Source organism: Rhinoraja longicauda, chromosome 16 (genome assembly GCF_053455715.1).
Source record: "Rhinoraja longicauda isolate Sanriku21f chromosome 16, sRhiLon1.1, whole genome shotgun sequence".
NCBI lineage: Eukaryota > Metazoa > Chordata > Chondrichthyes > Rajiformes > Arhynchobatidae > Rhinoraja > Rhinoraja longicauda.
The window spans coordinates 12464497-12470760 of NC_135968.1; positions in this window are offsets into that span (position 1 = coordinate 12464497).

Here is a 6264-nt window from a genome sequence, read left to right on the forward strand (position 1 = left end):
TAACATGGACCGGCTTAGCCAAAGACCCTGTTTCCAAACTAAAGAGCTGTATGATTCAAACAATGGCCAAGAATATAAAGAGGATGCTGGTAGGAAATAGCTTCTTTACTAAACACAATGCCTTTGAGCATCCTATTCATGGTTACTTCTGCACAATGAAAGACTAATGTAAGATTAGATGAATTGTATAGTTGTGTATAATCAACTTCTGAGTATCAGAGTATCTCAGTCTGAAGAAGGGTCTCGACCAGAAACGTCACCCATTCCTTCTCTCCCGAGATGCTGCCTGACCTGCTGAGTTACTCCAGCATTTTGTGAATAAATACCTTCGATTTGTACCAGCATTTGCAGTTATCTTCTTATACTTCTACGTTGTTGGTTTTTTAAAATAAGAAATGTGATTTACGAATGGAATGCGCAAGGATCAGCATCAGTCTGAAGAAGGGTCCCGTCCAGGAATGTCACCTACCCATGCTCTCCAGAGATGCTGGCTGGTCCCGCTGAGTTACTCCAGCACTTTGTGTCGATCTCCAGCGTAAATCAGCATCTGCAGTTCCTTCCTTCCTTGAAGCCAGAAAGGCTTAAGCTGTGTATTAAAGGAACAAAAGATAGACACAAAAATCTGGAGTGACTCAGTGGGACAGGCAGCATCTCTGGGGAGAAAGAATGGGCGACGTTTCGGATCGAGACCCTTCTTCAGACCGAAAAGGTACATTTCATACCTTTGGTTTCCCACTCCCCTGATTCTCAGACTGAAGAAGAGTCCCGATCCAAAACGTCACCCATTCCTTCTCTCCTGAGATGCTGCCTGTCCCGCTGAGTTACTCCAGTTTCTCGTGTCTATCTTCGGTTTTAAACCAGCATCTGCAGTTCCTTCCAACATATTAAAGGCACGAAGTGAGAAAGCTAAGGGAAGCAGATTAGGAGGAAAATGTCAAAGCTTCGAGTCGAGACTACTGAAGTGTTTAAATTAATGGATACAAAAAGATTCACGAATTGAGAACGAAAATACTGGCTCTTGTCCATCGTCATTCATTTGGAAAATATTCACCTTACCTCCAGATTCCCGCACAAGGGAAACATCTTCCCTCTCCTGTGTCTTCAAGAATGTTTTTCATTCTTCTAAACACCACCAAACCCCCCCAATCATTCCCTACAGGACAACTCTTCATCTCATATATCATCTTGTTAAACCTATTCTGAGCCCTGAAATACAAAGATATCCTTCCTTCATCAAGCAAGTCAAGACCGCATGCAGTACCTCTGGACATGGTCTCACCAAAGCCCAGCTCAGTAGCTGCCTGACAAGTTCACAAGTTATAGGAGTAGAATTAGGCCATTCAGCCCATCAAGTCTGCTCCGCCATTCAATCATGGCTGATCTCTGCCACCTAATCCCATTTTCCTGCCTTCCCATAACGCTCAACTCCCGTTCTAATCAAGAACTTGTCTATCTCGGCCTTAAAAATATCCATCGACTTGGCCTCCACAGCTCTCTGAGTTACTCCATCTTTACATGTCTATCTTCTAGCAAGACTTTCCTACTTTTATACTGACCTCACCTGCTGAATTGGGACTGTGGTAGAAGCAAGAATTATTACAGAGGTAGAAATGAGTTGTCCTGGTGTTGCAGAGAATAGGGTGTCATAAACTCAAATGAGGTTCACACGAGATGCTAACGTTGCAAATAGTTCATCCCTGAGTTCATCCCTGAGGGAGGCCAAGGAGAAGCAAAATGATTAGTCATATTTGAAGTTGGTGGTAGTGGCCAAAAATAATGGCTTCCTTTTCCCAATATGTAATATGCAGCAACTTCTCATATCAATTTGCAGCCGATGATTCAGCACCTACCACTCATACTCAGCAAACCACAAACTTACTCAGCAGTTTAGTTTAGTTTAGTTTAATTTGGTGTTGAGATACACCTTGGGCCCTTCGGCCCACCAAGTCCGCACCAACCAATGAACACCCATACACTAGTTCTATCCTGCACATTAGGGGCAATAGACAGAAGCCAATTAACCTACAAACCTGTACAGCTTTGGAGTGTGGGAGGAAACCGGAGCACCTGGAGAAAACCCAGGTGGTCACAAGGAGAACGTACAAACTCGATACAGACAGCACCCATAGTCAGGATCGAACCTGGGTCTCTGGCGCTGTAAGGCAACAGGTCTACCGCTGCACCACTGTGCCGTCCCACATTCCCTAAGCTTAACTCACAGATTCCAAATCCTACTTTCCACCCCCTTTACCTTAGTCACTCCTCCTACCCCTAACTGATCTAACTATTTCAGAAGCCAAACCAAAGGGGTTTGGTGCAATGATTAAGTTTATGTCCAAAAACCCGGACAGACATTGGACCTCTACAAATTGGGAGAATGAGTAAAAAGCTCAGAGGCACAGGGCATGCATTAACAAAAGAAACCAATAATTGATCAAGAAATTTGTTGAGCACCACCATTTGGAAAGGAAGAGATTAGAAAACTGATTTTGACACGACAGATCATGACATAGAATTGGAAGCTATTTGGGTTGAGCAAAGGATTAACAAAGCGTACAAACACATTGGTAGGAACTATTCATAGGTCACCAAATAGTAATTACTAGACCATGTGGACCAGTTGGGCCCAAACCTCTCCTGCATTGGCGCAGCACACTCTCCTCCCCCCCTCGCCCCCCTCTCCTCTCTCCCTCCCCCCTCCCTCCCTCCTCCCCACTCCTTCCACCCGCCCCTTCTCTCCCTCCCTCCACCCGCCCCTCCCCCCACTCCATCCCCCTCAGCCCCCCTTATACCTCCTCCCCCTCCCTCCATCCCCCCCCCTCCATCCACCCCCCTCCCTTCTCCCTGCCCAGGAGATAGATTTAAACTTTAAAATGGAATAACTTAAAAAATATAATGTTGATTTCCCCGGTGTGGGACGAATAAAGGAATATATTGAATATTTCAATGAAACTTCTTCCATTAGCACCAAAGGGACGACGGTGAGTAAGGTGGGCCTAAAGGTGTTGCGCTATCGTGTACCGTTTTGGCTGTAGTTCAGGAACAAACAAACAAAACAAACGAGAGTTTTAGTATATAGAAAATATTGGGCACTGCATAGGAAGTTACAAAGGTAATGCAGTAATCATGTGTGACCTTTACCTGTAAATAGACAGGACAATTCATATTTGACATGATAAAATGAAAGGCATATTCATGAAAAGTATGGACAATGCCTTTCTAAACCAGTATGTTCATGTTCAGAAAGATAAGAGTCAAATTAGGCCCATCAAGTCCACTTCGCTATTCAGTCGAGGCTGATCTATCTTTCCCTCTTAACCCCATTCTCCTGCCTCCTCCCCATAACCCCTGACCCCCTTACTACTCAAGAATGTATCTATCTCTGCCTTAAAAATATCCATTGACGGCCTCCAAAGCCTTCTGTGGCAATGAATTCCACAGATTCACCACCCTCTGACTAAAGAACTTCCCCCTCATCTCCTTCCTAAAGGAATGTCCTTTAATTTTGAGGCTATGATCTCTGGTCCTAGACTCTCCAACTAGTGGAATCATCCTCTCCACATCCACTCTATCCTGTATGTTGCAGAATCAACTCGGAAAATGACGACAGCAGGTCAGGCAGCATCCGCGGAGGGAATAGAAAGATGAAATTTCTTCAGAAGGATCCTGACCCAAACTGGTGTCTGTCCATTACCACCACAGATGGTGCCTGATGTGCTGAATGCCTCCAGCACTTTACCTTTTGCTCAAGATTCCAGCAGCTTCTTTTGTCTCTAGTTAAAAGACTATTTTCTATCTTGTTTTGTGCAATTAGTTAGAGTTAATTGGGGGAGAGTGACCACAATTTGATGGCATTTTTTAAAAATTGTGTTTGAAAGTGATGTGTGGTTCAAACGGAAACCTGGTTCTTAAATCTACAAAGAGACAGTGAGGATATGAGAAAATTGTTGACTTTTTTGGGGACAATATCTTGAAAAGTACGACGGTGAACAATCCATGGTTAGTAGTAAAAAAAAAAAAAAGTTGCAGAATATTTATTCATTTAAGGAACAATGATCAGAGAAATTAAAAACAACATTAAATCAAAAGAAGAGATCTATATACAGTTGTTAGTAATAACAATAGGCCTAAGAGAAGGCAGGAACGGGGTACTGATTGAGAATGATCAGTCATGATCACATTGAATGGCGGTGCTGGCTCGAAGGGCCGAATGGCCTCCTCCTGCACCTATTGTCTATTGTCTATTGCCTAATTGGAAGCATTTTAGAATATACAGAGGAGGGCCAAGGAATTGTTTCATTTAGTTTCAAGATACACCATGGAAGCAACCCCTTCAGCCTACAGTGCCCAAGTCGACCATTGATGGCCCGTTCATACTAGGTCTATGTTATTCCATTTTCTCATCCACTCCCTTCACATTAGGGGCATTTTTAATTTTTTTTTACAGAGGCCAATTGACCTACAAAGACCTGCATGTCTTTGGGATGTGGGGTGAAAATGGTACACCCGGAGGTTCCCATGTGGTCCCGGGGAGAATATGGACACTCCACACAGACAACACCCGAGGACAGAATCAAAATCTGGGTCTCTGGCACCGTTAGGCAGCAGCTGCACCACTGTGTCACCTTGATAAAGAAAAGTACACAATATACTGGTCAACTGGTGAGAAGCAAAAGGAGATGTTTGATGCTATTAGTTTGGATATGCTGAGCCCACAGCTGGCTTTACCTGTCATCCACGCTCACCTCAAGCAAGGTGGAGTGTGTGCGGTGTATCTCGCCAAGTAAGTGCAGAAACGTTGCACCCTTTTTATTGACATTATTCCTACGAGAATAACATGAGAGGAATAGATCGGGCAGATGCACAGAGTCTCTTGCCCAGAGTAGGGGAATCGAGGACCAGAGGACATAGGTTCAAGGTGAAGGGGAAAAGATTTAATAGGAATCGGAGGGGTTAGTTTTTCACACAGAGAGTGGTGGGGGTATGGAACAAGCTGCCAGAGGAGGTAGTTGAGGCTGGGACTATCCCAACGTTTAAGAAACAATTAGACAGGTACATGGATAGGACAGGTTTGGAGGGATATGGGCCAAGCACAGGCAAGTGGGACTAGTGTGGCTGGGACATGTTGGCCGGTGTGGGCAAGTTGGGCCGAAGGGCCTGTTTCCACACTGTATCACTCTATGACTCTATGACTGTAAAAGCTATTACAGGAATGTTCTAAGGAAAAGATTGTCGGGGCAAATGTGGGCCCCTTGCACAAAGAGCCAGCAGAATTTATGATAGGAATGGGAAAACGACAAGGGGGAATTAAACTCTTACTTTCCATCCGAGGCACACAAGACTACCAATATCTTAGAGAATCACGCATTTATTGAGAATGAGGAACAATAAAACCCTCTTGACTCAGTGAAGGAACTGAAGTGCAATTCATAAATAATACTGGTGAAATTGGAGGCAAATAAATGCTAAGGACCCAACAATCTATTTCCACAGAGGAGGCTTTAGTGATTACTAATGATCTGGTTTTCAACGTACAGAGCTCAGAATTTTTTTAGACTTAGAGATACAGCGCGGAAACAGGCCCTTCGGCCCACCGAGTCCGCGCCGCCCAGCGATCCCCGCACATTAACACTATCCTACACACACTAGGGACAATTTTTACATATTACCCAGTCAATTAACCTACATACCTGTACGTCTTTGGAGTGTGGGAGGAAACCGAAGATCTCGGAGAAAACCCACGCAGGTCACGGGGAGAACGTACAAACTCCGTACAGATGGCGCCCGTAGTCAGGATCGGACCTGAGTCTCCGGCACTGCATTCGCTGTAAGGCAGTTGGATCTGGACTTGTTCCTGGTGAAGGGTGGCAAATAGAACCGCGGTATTTAAGAAAAGAGAGGGGAAGAATACAGACAACTAGTGATTGGAACTCTATTCCTTGGAATCTCAGGAGGATGAGGGGTGATCTTATGGAGGTGTTTAAGATCATGAGGGGAATAGATAGGGTAAATGCGCAGTCTTTTACCCAGCATAGGGGTATCAAGAACCAGAGGACATGCGATTAACGTGAGAGGGGGGAAAATTAATAGAAACCTGAGGGGTAACATTTTTACACAGAGGCTGGTGGGTATATGGAATGAGCTGCCAGAGGAGGTAGTTTAGGCAGGTATTATAACATCATTTGAAAGACATTTGGGCAGGTACATGGCTAGGAAAGGTTTAGAGGGATACTAGACCAAGTGGGGCCCAAACCTCTCCTGCAT